The following is an 18,766-nucleotide window of genomic DNA, read 5'->3' as shown; positions in this document are numbered from 1 at the left end:
CTTAAACCGATTGCAGGACCGATCCTGAAAACCACTGTTTCCATAGGTTACTCTTCAACTACGTTCTGGCGGATTTTGCCGATGTCATTCTCGACGTGCTGAGAAAAACATATATGAATATTATTTGAGAGGAGAGCTCGTGTAGTGGAATACAAATCATCACTTCTGCCACGATAAAAATACGTATAATGCTTTTATCCTGGTATTTAGAAACCTTCGCTAACCACTGTATGACAATGGCTTTTTTATATTGTGAAATGGTTGCTCTATTTTTTCTGAGAAAAACCATTAAATGATTTTCCTAATTTTCATTTGTAAATATAACCTAACAAACAAACAAATACAAAATTATATTCAAGCATGGATACTGGTTTAAATTAACCAGACTAAATAAGGGGAAAAACCGACTCCTCCAACTGAGATCGGATAACTACGCCCTCAGTAAAGATTAACAAATTGTGTGAGGGACATTGCATACAATCTCAATCTGTATTAATGGAGGGAAGATTAGGCACGGCCATTCTCATAGTCAATAGTATGACAAAGAAACTGTCACAGGTTTCTAAATTCTCAGGACAAAAGCAGTTTATCTTTATTTGGTCCATAAGGGGGTATAGTGAGTGCTGATCACCCGGGCACTGCTTAAAAAGGACTCCCGGTCACCGACCCCCTAAAAAAATAATAATTCTATCAATTGGGCACGAAGAACAAAAATTTAATATTTTTCTTCTTCGTGCCGTTAATAAAATTTTTAAAACTGGTTTCTCTAAACCTTATGACCCGCCATGGAAGACACTTTATCCGTATGAAATAAAGTTGGGTTTATTACTATACTGTTGTCAAAAAAAACACCATTCCATGTTACAATAATCTAATATGCTAAAGGAATTTGGTTTTTTAAAGGAATTTAATATTTTTCTGAATCACCTGCATGATCAGTCACAAGATTTCAACACGACGCACTCCTGAAATCAATCGAACGTAAAACTATTATTTAACGGCTTCCTAAAAAAGTTTTAAATTCTTAACAATAATTATACGTTTAAATTTAAAATAGATGAAATTATTCAAGAAATGTAAACTGCCTACACAGAAGAATCTAACCTACTATTTAGGAATAAAAACTTTATTGGCAGTTTACTGAAAGCGTATCATGATCCCCCCTCCCCTTTTTTAAAACCAATTTGAATTCTGGATGACAGAAGGCAAAAATAAATAAACTATAAAGGCTGTGATGCATATGTGCACTGGTTGGATGAACAGCTGATAATCGGCTATTTCAATCACCACTCATCTCATATCTCAATGATTAACACTGATTCCTTCTACTTTTAGTGTGTATATTTCTGCTCTGGTGTTACTCGTTATAAACTTACTAATCTGCAATCTCCTCTTCTTGATGGCTGGTTTCCTGTTGCTCAATTCTTTATTAATGTCTCTTTATCCTATTTTGTCAACTCGACAAACCACTGAACTTTTTCACATTTTTCTACAAAACTCGATTTTCCTGCCTTCGCGGATAGCACAGTCGTTATAATCATCATCCACACACACACACACACACACACCAGGTGGGTGATTAAGGCTCGCGTTCGAATCCCGTCAATGACGCCAGGAATTTTTATGGGCCTTTTTTACTACATTGGTGAGTTAGTCAGTCTTTAGGAGAGGTTTCATGGTTTTCTCCCAGTTAGGTTTGTGCTAAGCGACAATGCAAATAAGGCTAAGTACATCGTGTCTGTATTTGCGGGTGTTCTTTGGTCAGTTTCCTGGACGAAAAACCGACCGAAGGATACAAAGACAAAATATACTTACGTCTCATAGTCTTCGTTGCTTTGGCATTTAACGTACACGTAACTTCGATTGTCCATCTAACTTTCCTAACAACAATTTTTAATAGCCATGCCAAACAATTGGCCCATGCCTATCAACACAGTGGCAGACCTGGTGTAAGATGTAAAATCTTACATGGTTAATATTTAAAAAAAAAAAAAAGTGAGATTTATGTAAAATAAAGATTAGGATATGGCAATATGGGGGAGCGAACCTTACAAGTCAAGGGATTAAATTAGACAACGTCTGTACAAGGGGAGCGGTAAGTGGAAAGCTATTAGCAACCTGGGTACACTCGATTCCCAGCTCACACAGACAAACCAAAACAATAGAAGCGCGTAACTACTGCTATTAGCAGAAGGTGGCAAATCTGGTAAACAATAGCGCCGTGGAACATGCTACTGTCAGGACATTTCTTTAATCGTGACACCTGGAGAAGAGAAGATAGTATATACGGAACGAAATGCTGGGAATTAGATTTAAGGCTGGCGGCTGGCTGTCATGATGGCAAAGTTGTTAGATCGTGGGAAATTAGTCTACCACAGTATGACTATAAGCGGCTGACTTCAAAAGTACAGACAGCCTGAGAAATTTACAAAGTTCTTAAAATAAGAAGGGATAGGGCACTAAACGGACACCGTGAGAAAGATTAAAATTAGCTCTGAAGATACATACAGCTTGAGAAATTTTAAAGGACGAATAGGAAATAGGGAAAGTTGATAAAATGAATAAGATTGGTTAACTGAAAATTAGAGCGGATTTGACATATGTAGGCGGTACAGAAATTGAGATGAACAAAAAGTGAGTGAAGAGGGGGAGAGGTATGAGACCCCGCAGTTGAGCATTAGGTGGATGGTTATGGAAATGAGTTAGGCGTCAGATCCCGTAGTTGAGCTGTATGCGGGTGTTTACGAAAATGAGTTAGGGGAAGACAAAGTGAGATTCTTGTGGGTGTTTGGGGAAACGAGTTAAGAATGACAAAGTCGAGATTCTTGTCAAAGTTGTAAAAATGAGTTAGAACAGACAGTTGGATTTTTCGTCGATATAGGTAAAAATGTGTTAGTAACATGTACAGTTGAGAGTTCTGTTGTAGTAGAAAATATGTGTCAGTTAACGTTTGAGCGTTCGGTCGTGTTGGAAAAATGAGAAGGGTAGCGCCCTGGGAAGTTTTCTTCTGGAAAGAGTTTTAATAGGTGGAGCGGAAAAAGCGAGGGTAGCCCTATGAGCTTTCTCCTTGTGAAAGGTTTTAATAAGGTGGAGAAAAAAGAGCGAAAACTGCAGAATTAGTAGCTCGATGGAGGAGCGAAACTGCAGAATTAGCAGCTCGATGGAGGAGCGAAATCCGCAGAATCAGTAGCTCGTGAAGGAGCGAAAACTCGGAATTAGTAGCTCAATGAGAAGGAAGGAAGCAGTGAATGGAAGGTAGCCGAATAAAGTGGAGGAAGGACGCCAGATCTATGCAGCAAAGAGTTCCTGATAATTATCTATAGCAGTTCCAGGTGAAAGCAGATGAAGGAGAACCTCAGTGAGCCAAAAATGGAAGTTTGAAACCTCCCCGGAAAGGAAAGAAAAAAGATAATAGTAAGTAATGTAAGTTAACAAGGACTGTTAGGAAACAGTATAGTGATTAATTAAAATGAAAAAGAGTGGTAGCACTAAAAGTAAATTGATAGATAAATTATCTCTGAAGTAAATTATAGATATACAAACAGAGTTTAATTATTTAAAAAAAGGCTATTGTAGAATGCAAGATAAACGAAAGATAAGTAAGAGATTAGATTGTTGTCAAATGATTATATAATGTGTTAGGAGGATAGTAAAGTTAATATGAGAAGGTTTTATAATGTTTTAAGGATAGATAATTGAATATAGGGTTAGTATTAATGAAGAATTGTTGGTTCAAAGATAGATAATTGAATTATAATTGAATTGAATTCAATTAGATAATTGATTGTTTTAAAGATAAATAATTGAATATATAGTGTTTGTATTGATGAAGAATTGTTGGTCCAACTGAAAGACTAATAACAAATAGAGACTTTAGGAAAATTAAGATTGGTCTTCAGTTATTGTAACGGAATGGTAAGAACACAGAGTATAATGAAGAAAATAGCATATTGATTGTTAATATAAGAAAAATATATGCAAGGTATCCTATATTTAACTTTGTAAGCATATTACATGTTTTTTTATTCAATTGCATATTATGTTGTATATATATATATATATGTAAATAAACTTTGTTACGTATTAAAATGTGTTGTTTGTCATTCTTGAACATTCAGCCTTTCCGAAGGGAATTATAATTAATTGAGAAGTTCCCTTGAAACTGGAATTCTCCTGTAAAGTAAGGTCAGATGCGTAAGTGGGGAAAATTGGAATAATGTGGATATACACATAAAAGGGAACAAAACAAATAAATAAAAACAAAATATATATAAAGAAACATCATTACAAATTCCACCCCCCACACTGGTGATGTGTTAGTTTTGCCACTGAAACCCACATGACAGAGATGCAGAGGTTTTTGCTATCAGTAATAACCAAAAATTACAATGCAAAAAAAAAGCGTTGTTTTTTTTTTTCATTTGGTACTGAGTGTAACAAATAAGGTCCACTTAGAGTTTGGCAGTTCGTAGAAGTGGATCGATACACCCTGAAAAGTTGCATTTGACGTTTTGATGACGTTGGATGACGTTTGGTCGTCGTCCAATATGTTAACTTTAAGAAAAACTATTAGTTGGAATCAGGACCGGCCCTAGAGTTCAGGGAACCACGTGCAGAGACTAATATTTAGGATAGTTTTTTATTTTTTTTACTGATGCTGTATAAACTTGCTTTCATGTATCATTTACCACTATTAATACTAACAGTGGCAAATACTCTATATATAATATATATATATAAGTAGCGAATCTCTCTCTCTCTATATATATAATAAATTTCTGTTTATACTCCGGCACGATAACCAAGTCAGTAGAGTTTACAATAAATCATCAATACAAATATTTATCGTATTTAGTAGTCACGGGCTTGAACCCCGGTCCACTCAAGGAACGCGCGCTATGCCCTCTCGCTCCTGACCACTGGGCTACGTCTGGCTCTAAAACTAATACTCTCCTTGTTGGGAGCCCTCGTGGGTAGCACAGCTGGTAGAATCGTCCTCCCCACACTAGGTGGAAAAGACCTGAATTCGAGTTGCGTTGATGGAAGGAATTTTATGGGCTATTTTCACAAAGAAAAAAAAGCATGCAAAGGGTAGCATGCTTTTTTTTTTTTTTTTGTCCCAGAAACTCGGTTTTTTCTTCCAGTAAACAGAAAATCGATCATAGAACATGCAATTTACAAACAGTATATACGGAGAAATATGGCCTTAGTCGCTGATGCTCAAACTCCTACAACAACAAACCTGTCGGGACTGAAGGGGGGGGGAACCCCTTCCTGTTCGAACACCAAATAAATGTGATAAATGGCTAACTAACCATAATTTGTTGCTCAGTATTTACAAATCAGGATTAGTCTATCTTTGTTCTTTTTCCAATATTTCTGCTCTGGCAGTCGGACCCTTTTTCACAAAAGTAGCATTTAAAAAGATTTCATTTCACAATAAATGTTTTTGAAAAGTCTATTGCATTGAATGATATCTAAGAATTCATTTTATGAATATGAAGAGTTAGTACTATGATTATTTTTATACCTTTGCCTGTGTTATTTTTAATGCCAGTGGATTGCAGGGTGTAGGGTGATTATAAAAGTCAAAAATGGGTTTCCAGTAATTCAGTGGTTTATTTGATCAATAAATTCCCTTCCTGATGAAATGATTTTTTTCTTTATATCTCATTATTACCACTTTGTTCAATTATGTCAAAAGAATGGAAGAATAATTAGGAAAATAAAATACAATACTCGGATCAATATCCTGAACAAACGTATATTGAATAACGGTTTTCTTTTTAACAGCGTAATCTGATAGTTCGTCAGTGAAGTGCACTGACACCGGTCGCCATTGAAGACCTCTGACTCACATGTTGCATTGTGTGACCCACTTACGACTACACTTCTAGGTTTGCACCACCCGCATTGCCCAAATCAAATTTATTCCACTCCAATTCTGCTAACTTGTGACTAATAAAAAAGAAAAAAGTTATTAGCAGCATCAATTACTTAATATGTATTATGATCATCTAGTAATTGTTCTATTAACTCTTCAAAAAAAAAAAAAAAAACGCACAGAGATTGGCGTCTATATAAAAAGAAAAATATTGTAAATCAAAACTCTTAGATTCCTTTCAGCTAATGGTGGCGTCTTACTCTAATTCTGGTTTATGGCGCATGCGTTGTTTCTATCGTTGGCTGTTTAGCCAAGTATTATGTATTACCTATTATGATCATCCAGTAACATCACAAATGTATTGTTCTATTAACTCTTAAAAAATAATAATAATAATAATAAAGTAACACAGAGATTGGCGTATATATGAAAAAAAAAAAAAAATTCTGGATTCCTTTGAGCTTATAAACCACAGTGACGTCTTACTCTGACATAATGGAGAGTTACGTCTGTTGGATGTGACGTAATTCTAATTTACAGCGCATGCGTTGTTTCTATCGTTGGGTGTTTAGAAGAGGTTTGTGATGGTAGTATCAGTATTATATGTTTATTTTTTTTAAACCAGAATATTAAGGTTAATCCTATGGTTATAAAATTATTTTTTACATAACAATGGATTGACCAGTACCTTTTAACTTTCAATACACTCGAAAGTCTTGCGAGAACTGTTACTAAGAGACAGGGCTGGATTTACATTTAAACTAAACAAGCTACGGCTTGGGGCCTCACTCCATGTTAAAAAAATCCTTTTTTTTGACTTTACAATTTACAGTTAAAAAAAGTATGCTCTTTTCCAGAACTAAAGAAAATAAAATGGTAATATACGAATTACTTTTTTTATATAAAGGGTAAAAATTCATTTCAATTAACGAAGTCACTAATATGTAAATATAAATTTCACTGTCACAATAATTACTGCTTACTTTATAAACTTCAAATTAAGTATGTAGAATAAAATAGTATGACATCTGAGATAATAAGAGCTTTGATATTCAAATCTTTATTTATGATATACATGTTCGCTCGCAACTTACATTAATTTCTGAAAAAATATAGCTGGTGATTATTTACGTTTTATTACATATTAAAATTTCGTTTCACATATAGAGAGTGCCCAATTTATTAGGTATCCCTAGCTTATTTATTTCAGGTACAAACCAGCAAAGGTATGTGCCATAAAATGGCAGCTACATAAAATAAGACAATTTCAAAGCAACTTAATAATATTAATCGCAAGAGGCAAAAAAATAGAGACACTGGACAAAAACTGGGTCACTTGTGTAATTCTTCCATTAATAATGAGAACCTGTTCTTTAGCAGGAATCACTTCGTGAATTCTCTTTGGCAGGCATTCATTTAGACAGTTTATAGAAATATTAGACTATTATGAAAATAATTGAGCCCGTAATTCATTTAGGTTTCGTGGATGCTGTTATTGTGTTTTCACATTCCGTTAAAGATACCTTCCCTATAGAACTTAAAATCTGGTGATTGGCTGGGCAATTTAAATGTCCTACCGTTCAGCGTCCTACCTCACGTTCAGCGTGCCAGCTTAAGGGTGCATTTCAACAACTTTATCGTCAGTTAATTCTTTCTTCTTAAATAATCATCTCAACAGGTTGTTTTATGATTTCTGCTTTTTTCAAATTCCCCATTTCAAATATTAAAAAAGGGGTATCTTGGAAATTTTATTATACTTCCAAAAGGGGTACGTGTGGAAACCTGTAACGTTGTATACGTGTCATTCTCTTTGAGGAAAGCTGAAGCGAAATGAATTGCCACAGTTCATCCTCCTCTTCAGATTTTGAAGAAGATTTAGAAAATGCATGCGCTTCTCTTATAGCCGAGAAAACAAGAGTACGCAATGGATACACGACATCAACTGGAAGAGAACAGAAAAAGGCGAATTCCATCATTTACTGCAGGACTTGAAGAAGATGAAAATCGTTTTAGGATGTACTTACGGATGAATAAAGAAGAATTTAATTTCCTATACTGTATATTCTAATTAAGGATGACATTCAATGGCAAAATACGCAATTTCGAAATTCAATCAGCGCTAAGAAAAATTAGTTATATGTTTAAGGAAAGTTAAAATACTGCAAAGTTTAATTTTGAATAAGGACTTATTCTGTCAAAATACGAAACAAAATTTTTTAATAAAATATAATAACAACAAAAAACTTCTTCTCAACCCTAAAAATTTAAATTGTAAGAAATTGTCATGAGTTGTGCAAATTGAAATGATCGACTTGTTCGTCCTCTCAATTTGTAATTCTGTTGGTCTATTTTCCTCCTTTGGCCATTTTTGAGCGTCACTGTGACTGGACATTTGCGGTGAGTATGCCGAGAGGGCTTAGAGAGGAACAGGCATTCTGTGTGTTATCAGACAGTCTAAAACATTGATGGATACAATATCTTTCTATTTCAGAAGATTTAGGAGAAGTCCGGTTGGCCTGCCTCCCTAAAATCCACTCATGCACACCTTCTCGATGGTAAGCCCTGTTACGTCACTTAAGTGGTAACGAACGTTCGTTTAGTCTTTTCCTCTTCACGCCACTTAAGTGGCGTGAAGAGGAAAAGACTAAACCCTCCAGGACATGACAGCACAACAAAATAAATGGCCCTCAGTCCCCAGCGGCTTTCACTTCCCCTCTTATGGCAGCGAGCGGATCAGAGTGGAAGCAGAGGGTGCTAAGAATCTCTGGGTACGATTAGGCTGCATGCACGGAAACTGAACTTGGCCTGTTACAACGTAAGATCACTCATCGGTGAAGACAGGATATTAGAGTTGGAAAAGGAATTAGAAAATGTGAATTGGAATATCATCGGTTTGGCTGAAACAAGAAGAAGAAATTAATCACTTATAAGTTTTTGAAGTGGAAATCTGCTGTACACTAATGGAAACAGTGAAAGGAGTGAAGGTGGAGTTGGCTTTCTGGTCCATAAAGATATAAAAAACAACATTTTGAAATTCAAAAGACCATCACCACTGGTGTCAAGACTACTACTCAGGATTTCTAAGAGGTATAAGCTAAAGGTTTTAATGATTTATGCACCAACATCGAGCCATGATGATGAAGAGGTTGAAGAAATGTACACCGAAATTGAGAGTCTTCTAGATGAACAGAAAACTCACTACACTATCATTATGGGGGACTTCAATGCTAAGGTTGGTAAGAGACAAAACAGTGCAGAAAGGGGAACTATAGGAAATTTTGGAATTGGTGAAAGAAATGAAAGAGGTGAAAGACTTGTGGAATTTGCAGAATATAGAGGAATGTCAGCAATGAACACTTTTTTCAAGAAAAGGGTCAACAGAAAGTGGACATGGCAGAGCCCAAATGGATTAACAACTAATGAAATCGACTTCATCCTCACTAACAGAAGATATATTATGAATGATGTTACTGTCCTGAACAAGGTAAATGTTGGAAGTGATCACAGAATGGTAAGATGCACACTTGATATAGATAAAAGAAAGAAAAAAAACTGACTCGAGTAAATAATACAAAGCTCTTTGAGATAACAGAAGAGGAGAAAAAGCAGTATGTACTAGAACTTAGAACAAGTTTGAGCTTCTGCAGACTGTTCAGGATCAAGATATCGACGAGGAATATTACAACTTTCTGAAAGTGATAAAGCCCAAGAAACCTATAGGTAAAAAGAAATCCAAAGAAGAAAAAATCAGTCAAGAAACACTTGTCATGATGAACCGAAGACGACAAATGAAGAGCAAGAAAAACACTGACGGGGAGAAAATTGGGTATACCGAGTTATGAAAAGCCATTAGAAAGAGGCTCAGAGAGGACATAAGAAGATTTAACACAAGAAAAGTAGAACAAGCATTAAGGGGAAAAAAAAGGATGAGCAGTAATAATACATGAGCAGTAATACAGAAAGACAAATGATACTGAAACTGAAGAATGGCGATGGTGTACTTACGAATAGCAGAGAAGGCATAATTCAAATAGCAGAAGACTACTATAAAGCGTTATACAAGGAGTGAGGGAATGATGCCAGCAGTGGGGAAGGTGGATCGCAAATTAAATTTTTTTTTCTGTTTATACTCCGGCACGACAACCAAGTCAGTAGAGTTTACAATAAATCGTCAATACAAATATTTATCGTATTTAGTAGTCACGGGCTTGAACCCCGGTCCAATCAAGGAACGCGTGCTATGCACCCTCGCTCCTGACCACTGGGCTACGTCAGGCTAGTAACACATACAACATACCTGATATCCTTCCTGATGAGGTAGAACATGCGTTGAAGAAAATGAAGAATCAGAAAGCTCAGGGGGAAGATGAAGTTATTATAGAGTTGTTAAAATTGGGAGGAAGAGACATAACACAAAAATTGGCAAGACTCTTCACAAAATGCATTAAAAAAGGTGTGGCGCCTAAGGAGTGGAATAACGCAAACATTGTTTTGCTGCATAAGAAAGGAGATAAATCAGAAATTGTAAATTATGTACCAATTAGCTTGTTATCCCACATCTACAAGTTGTTTACAAGGATCATTACTAACAGATTAGAAAGAATACTTGATGAGAATCAACCGAAAGAGCAAGCTGACTTTAGGACAGGATTCTCAACTATGGATCACCTTCACGTAATGTTACAGCTAATGGAGAAAGCAAATGAATATAAAACACCATTATGCCTGGATTATGAAAAGGCATTTGACTCCATACAGCATAAGGCAATGTTTCGGGCACTGGAAAGACAACGCATAGATACCCCTTATAGTGTGATTTTGAAGAAAATATATGAGAATGCTACCTCCTTTATTAGACTAGACAAAGATAGTAATAAATTTAAAATTGAGAAAGGAGTTCGACAAGGAGACACAATATCTCCGAAGTTGTTTACTGCTGCCCTTGAGGAAGCTTTCAGAAGTTTAGACTGGTCGCAGAAAGGAGTCAATGTGAATGGAGAGTACCTAAACCATTTACGATTTGCAGATGACATTGTGGTCATAAGCCACGATCCCAAAGGATTAGAGGAAAATCTTAACCAGTTATGCAGAGTTAGTAAGGATTTTGGACTAAAGATGAATATGGCTAAAACAAAAGTAATGATGAACAAGTATGCCACACAAAGGGAAATAATGATTGAAGGAGCAGCAATTGAAAAGGTGGAGCCATATACTTATCTTGGGATAAGTCATTACCTGTAATAATGATAAATGGATGGAAGTCAAGAGAAGAATAAATTTTGGATGGATAGCATTCAGGAAATATAGTTACATACTGAAGAGCAATATCCCAATTTGCCTGAAATGTAAAATAATGAACCAATGTATACTCCCCACCATGACTTACGGAAGTGAAACTTGGGCACTCACCAAAAGAATGGAAGAGAAGCTGAGAACTACACAGCGAAGAATGGAACAAATTATATTGGGAATCAGACTGTTAGATAAGAAGAGAAACACATGGATTAGGCAGCAAAGTCAAGTAAAGGACATTCTTATCAAAACTAAAGAACTAAAATGGTCTTGGGCAGGACACATAGCTCGAAGACATGATGACAGATGGACTAAGAAAATAACAGAATGGTACCTAAGAGGAGCTAAGAGAAAACCTGGAAGACAACAACGGAGATGGACAGATGAAATTCGTGAGTTTGTGGGTAGTAAATGGATGGCCATTGCACAAAACAGAAGGAACTGGAAAGTTGCTGGAGAAGCCTTCATTCTGCAGTGGATTGAAAATGGCTGATGATGCTGAGGATAATTCGGAATAGGCACAGGAGCAATGTTCTTGATGTTATTTGTTTTCGGATATTCTTACTTGTGCGCTGAAAACAGATTATTTACTTCTAATTTCATTTTCTATTAGCATTTCCTGCATTTTCCTCTTGTCACGCGGTCACGCCTAACGAAATTTCTGTTCGAACAAAAAAAAACTGAGCTCCTGACAGTATCATTCGACCTTGAAGCCCGACGTGTTATCTTGTGAATACAGCCAATAAGAACATTGCGTCTCCGAGCAATAAAATAATGCCTCCCCACATTATACGTTAGATATGTATACGAGTGAAGTCTCGTGAAGTGACAGATGAACTTTATCACTGTGTTTCCGCCCGTATTATCCTGGGATACAACAATGAGCTTCGCTCTAATGTTCGGGAAAAGACCGACCTGAGCCAGTCTGATTTCATCTTGGTTGGTATTTCAAGGAGTAGCTCTACTTTGTAATAACCCAACGCACCCCTGACTCGCCTCCAGCTTTTTCTAACCCTTGCACACAGTGTGAAAAAAATGTCTCATTGCTTTTCCTGTGAACCCAGTGCCTGGCTTTATTAGAGTATAGACAAATTTTGCATTCGTCAGACTATAGCTTTGCGATCACCAACAGTCCAATTTTTGTGCCTGTTATTTGCCGGACTTTTTTTGTGTGCAATTCGATGTTATGCAATTATTTTCAGTGTTTTTTCAAAATTGACTGATGCGATTCTTGGTTAAGTCTTGGCAGCAGTTCTTGTCTTGTTTGAAATCATTTTTCGTTTACTGAGCACAGACTTTCGACCACATCTCTGCCTCTGATTTCTGATTACCTTCGACCACAATTCTGCCTCTGCTTTCGAGCACACCATTCCTTAAAAACGCTTATTGCTGCTCTTTCTGAAACACCAGCAAATTTATCTGCTTCTTTAACATTGTATTTTTTAGACCTGCTAAATGCTCTCATTCCTTTTTGCCTCCTCCTTTCTCCCCACAATCTTTTGTGGTGGAAACCCTTACTTCTTCAGTTCCAGCTAATATGCCTGTAAACAAAGAAAACGGGCTAACCTTGTGCTCTAATTTCAGAGCCGAAAGTAAACAAGCGTACATATACATGTACGCTTGTTTGAGGTACATGTCTTCAATCTGTTATAGGCCCTAAATAGAAGAGAGTATACTTGCACATTTGATGTTCTTCTCTTACATTAGGCGCCTCTGTAGCCAGGTGGGAAGGAGCAGCAGTGCATAGCACATGCTTCTTGATTAGTCCCGGGTTCGAGCCCGTCACCACCAAATATGGAGGATGCGGAAAGGTCAGGGAATGGCCACCGCATATCCCAGAGCAATATGGCCTTAGTTGCTAATGCTCCAAATAACAAACAAACAAACCTCTTACATTAAAAGAACACATTATTAATGTGATTTGAGATATTAAATTTTCAGAATTCCGATAAAAGATATATTCAGAGATTAAGTCGTCTAATTTACGTGTGAAGAATGGTGGTATGGTTGACGCGTCCATGTGAATCAAATATCTTATTGAATGACCATGCTGTTCTATTATAGTTGAGTGACCGGGTTTAAGCCAATGACTGCTAAATACGGCGTTGTTCTTTTATTCTTTATCTTGTGTATTCCTCTGACCAGTTTGTACTCCGGTGTATAAACCGAAAATTCGTTTTATTCTGGTTGTAATGGATTATTTCTTAATGATCGAATCGGTGCATTGAAGTTTATTTTTGTATCTACTGTAAATTAGCTCTGTTAATAGTCCTGTTTAAAAGCTTATTAAATAATAGTAAATCTGCTTTATCTCTTCTTTCCTCCAGTTTTACAAAGAATTAACACCACTTTCGATATGGTTTCCCATTTATAATCCACTTTTAAAGCAAACGTTATGTATTACCCTTTTTGATAGGCTTCAAGGAGAGACCAAACATGTACGCCTGGCCTTACATAAATTTCATAAAGAAACATAAATAGTGCTAATTAATGGAATTCTCTGCTAATTCTTTTAAGAAAGCCCAACTTTTTATTGGCCCTTCACAATATATGAGCTATGAAGATCAATGAGAAGTGATTCCCTTATATAAACATCCAAATTTAATCTGAAATGATTCATTTTCAAACACATCAAAATGGATATAATTGCTGCTACTTCAAAGAGGCACATTGCGAACTTCCGTTATCTCTGTGTGATAAACCCGCCACCACAGAGTAACGGGTAGACGTTATCGAGGAGTGAATGTCCGATTGTCCTTGGGTGTTATCTGATCCTGAAGTTCCAACGTTAGAACAAAGTCTGTTTTGTTTATTTTAATGATTTTGACCTGGAAAAGAATTTATTGCAATAATTATAGTGCTGTTAATATACTCAGTGATCACTAAATTATGACAACCTCATCCGTAATGGATTATGCCATAGGGCATAGGGTAACCAGATACCTTTGGAGCAAAAACATGACAAAACGTGTTCCAAAAAAGAAAATCCGGGACAACGTTAGTGTTCGCGTCTTTTTAATTATATGTATCTTCGTAAGAAAAGTAAATTATTTTCTGAGTACTTTAATAATATTTTATTTAGTGTATTAATAAATAATTTGAATTTCAAATTCCATTTAAAAACGTCAACAAAATCCGTAACGAATCAAATTTATAATTTTTTTAAAGGTGGGTGGGAGGGTATCACAACTTGTTTCTACATGACGATGAACAATATGATTCCCTACACTTGCCCCTCTATATTTATGTAGAGGGGCAAGTGTAGGAAAGTGTAGAGGGGCAAGATTCCAACTCAGGGTGTTTCCTGTGATTTATAAGGCAAATAAGCGAGCTTGGATTACAACAGATTTTCACCGATTGGTTTCTAAAGAACTTTGTACCTGACGCCAGGGCTCATTGTAAATCTGTGGGACTACCTGATGACTGCAAAATTATTTTAGTGCTTGATAATTGTTCTCCACACCCTCCTGCTGAAGTTATAGTCAAGGACAATGTATGTGCTGTTTACTTGCATCCCAGTTGTACTTTGCTAATTCAGTCTTTAGGTCAAGACATTCTTCGTGCGTTCAAGTGCAGGTACATAGATGTATCTCTGCGGAAAATGCTAGACACTTGTAACAAAGGTATAGGGATAAAAGAATTTTAGAAAGCATTTAATGTTAAAGACGTACTTAGGAGTGCAGCAAAGTACTCAAGGATACTTTGATAAACGGCTGGCATAAACTATGGCCATTTAACTTATTTCTTGACGGTGATGATGAACCTGATTTTTGTGGTTTTTGTATGTCTGGTGAGGAAGAAACAGTGAAGAGTTTATTGGAACATGCAAAAGGTTTGTCATGTGAAGTAACCAAGTCACTTAATGAAGGGGCTATACAAGTGTGTACAAACATTGATGGTGATGCTCCAACTCACTAATAGTGAAATTGTAGATATGGTAATGAATGCCGATAAGAACAAATCAGATGAGAGTGACCATGACGATGGTGATGACAGTGCACCGAAAGAAGAAGAGAAAGTGTCTATAGATATGTGCAACAGCCTGACTGAGGAAATGATTCGGGGAATGGAGCAAAAGAGCTTCATCAGTGAGCAGCATATAATATGGACGTATAAAATACAAGAGGTTTTCATTAAAGAAAAAACCAAATTATATGAAACAACAGAATCTGCCGAACATATCGTAAGAAATCATTCTTACAAAAATAGGAGAATTACGATTTAGAATTAAAATATAGCAAAGGGAGATATTTTCTTTTAACGTGAAGTGAAATTTGTTAAGTTAAGGGGGTATGTAGTAAGTTTAGGCGTAGGTGGGGTGGCATGAGGAAGGAACTTAGCTACAGCCACCTGATAAAACAGAGACCCTGGAGTTGGAGGGAGTGCACACCGCAGCGGGAATAAATAACGGGGGAAGGTGACGCGCGGGACAGGCGTAAAGGACCAGCGTTAACATAAATTTCGGTTTTAGGTATGGGTTGTGAGAGAAATATGAGAAAGTCAATAAGTTAAATATGAAAATTCTAGGGGAACCTGAGACGAAATCAGAAACAAAAAAAAGGGAAAGGGAGAAGAATGAAAACAAGCAAGGGCCGTCGAGAAAGACCCCATGTGGCTTATATATAAAAACAGAAATCCAAACCCTCTGGGGAGGAAAGCGGAGGAACATGGAGGGTATACCTTTTCGGTTAAGGAATGGTAGAATCCGAGAGGAGTTTCGATTGGCGAAAAGTAAGAATATAGGAGTTAGGAAGAGAAAAGTTTCTCGTTTTTTTTGAAGAGAAGGAAAAAAGTTAAAATGAGGTAAGCGAGAGGACAAGACCTGGAAGCGAGAGAGTGGGAGAAAAATAAGTAAGGGAAAGGAGATGAAATAAAAGTGCGGAAGAAAGATATCCTGCAAGAGATGGGAGAGATTCCTTCCCTTGGGTGGGATTAGCGCCATCCTCTAGGAAGGAAGAAATTAGAAATGCGGAGGAACCCTCAAATGGAGAAAGCGAAGCCCTGAACGTTGCGCCGTGAAGCTGTTCTCAGTAAGGAAGGAGAACTGTGAAAGCGACCATAAAAGTTGGGAACTCTTACAAAGCTGTTGAAATTGTGCGAAGGGAAGGAAGATAATAGACAGCTAAGGATAACAGAAGATAGAGGGACTATAGAACGCGGGTGACGGATCCAGACTGTCGACGTGACTAAAAGACGCCGAGAGCCTATGTGAAAGAAGCAGAAGGAAAAGGGAGTAAGAAGGAGAACCCTGCAAGGATGAACTAGTTACGGAAATCCCTCAAGAAAATGAAAGTGTTACTCATACTAGCGCTGAAGGAAGAGGGCGGTGTCCAGGAGAGAAACTGTTCCATGTGAGTGACAAGTGCGTTAAGAGTGGTGATAAAGTGTTTAGCAAGTCAAGTCAGATGAGCGGTCACAGAACTGTTAGAGAAAGAGAAAACGAAGATTGAGGTAGGATGTCAAACTCTAGTATTCTAACAAATTAAAAAGAATAAAAAACAAAACAAAACAGGTTAATGAGGAAGTAAGTAACGCCTTTAACTTAACGTGCATTAGGTTAAGGAGAGGACTGCAGTGCAAGTAAATTTAGTAAATACTATAAAAGGGATAGGTTAAATGGGCGAATAAGTAGGTAAATCTACTCTGAGCAATATAAATAAAGAGTGCAATATATTGATAATAAAAGAGAGAAGTTAAGTCCAGAAAAATGGATAATAAGAAATGTAGGTATGTTATGTAGTAAGAATAAAAGAGACTAAAGGCTAGAGGCAAATTTATATATAAGGTCCCCTAACTGATTAAAGTCACTATTAATCAGATGATATGTATAATTGCTAGGGAAGTATTGTACTTAAGGAAGATTAAGAAATAAGAATAATTCTAAAGTGTGAATTATAATAATGAAATGTATGGGTATGGGTCTAAATATTGTTGTTCCAAAGAAAGGGGATAATCCAGTATGCATATAGTAGATTCAAATACATAGTTGATTTACAAAACACTCATTAACCCTCATGCCCCCTATTGCAAAGGATTCATACTGATGGACCGGACTGATGGACCAAAAATTTCAACCAAATAGTCAAGTTTAACAATAAAGTTATCATTCCTAAATAAATTTACCTCTTCGTTATGATTTTCATCAAGAAAAATTACAATCTCTTCTTTGAGTTCAAACACCCTTTGAATCACTTTTGCACGAGATAGCCAGCGCACTTCACAATAGTATAGAAGTGAGGTATAATTAGCTTCCATATCTTCACACAGCTTTGCAAACACCCTAACTTTTAAAGGACTGTTTTTTATGTAGTTTATAACTTTCGTTAACTTTTGTAAAAATGTTAAGTTCCTCGCTCATATTTTGTTCCTCTTCAGTACAGAATCCAATGCAGTTATTCCACTTTATCATCTAATTTTCTTTGAAAAAATTCTATGGGAAAATCCAGAAATCCGGGTCACCACCGGTCCCAAGCTTGCTGGATAAATGGTCCGGTATCTGTACTGTATTTGTGTTATCATAAAAACATAACTTTATCGACAATATCAAAATTTTCAATTTATTTTACATTGGAATTTATAATAATAGTTGACATTGCATCTTGAACAGAATAAACCTCTAGTAGTTTTATATTAACTCCATCTTGGATGAAAATAACGAATCATTATCGGAATGATGAGGCCTCCGTAGCCGAGTGGTCAGTTAAGGGGTGCAGTAATACAAGCTCTTTGAGTAGATCATGATTCAATCCCCAGACTGCTAAATACTGTGTCGACCTGCCAATCCGCACTGGACCAGTATGGCAGATTATGGTCTGTATCACTCAAAATGAATCGTTGAGGAGGCTTCCATCCTGCAGTGGGTTGATAACGGCTACAGTTTACCTTTTTTTTTTTTATTGGAATCAATTTAACTGCTTTTCTATTTGAAGCGTCGTATGGTGAACTAACACCACTTAACTCCATTTTATCGGTAATTAGAACATGGTTCGAAGAGCATTCCGCAGACTTTACCACCATGGAATGGCCTCCCCGTTCACAGAAAGGTCTGTTCGAGCGTTGGATCCTCCACCCAGGAATGCCACGGAATTATGGACAGCGGTGCAGCAAGTACGGATGGAAATACTTGTGGAATGCTTTCGTGAACGAGTGGGACTCAATGCCTCACCGTGTGACTGCCCTTATCCGGTAGGCATAAGGTAGGCATACTCGTTACTAGGTAGGTATCCCATGATTTCTGTCCACTCAGTGTATAGCATGATAATTTTTTATTCCATATTTATTGTTGCGTAAGATTCTACATTTGTGAATAATTCTATTATTAAGTAACTCGGAAGCCATAAATTCTTAGGAAGTTAGTGTTAATTAATCTCTATGGAACAGAAAAATAGACCAATAAAAAATTTACAGTTGAAATAAAAATATTGCTCATGGCTCACTCTGGTTAAGGTGTACAAAGAATGGAGTCCAACGGATCAAACCGCCTGCCTCCCGCCGACAGAACTGTAAAAGATTACACAAGGATGTTCGTGGTGAGCGAAGGGTGCAGCACTTTGTACAGGTTCAACGGCAGGTCACTGTGCGACAGTTGAC

Source organism: Mastigoproctus giganteus, chromosome 3 (assembly GCF_048544385.1).
Source record: "Mastigoproctus giganteus isolate SK-2022 chromosome 3, ASM4854438v1, whole genome shotgun sequence".
NCBI lineage: Eukaryota > Metazoa > Arthropoda > Arachnida > Uropygi > Thelyphonidae > Mastigoproctus > Mastigoproctus giganteus.
The sequence above is the reverse complement of the archived record's forward strand: the minus strand, read 5'-3'. Positions refer to the sequence as shown.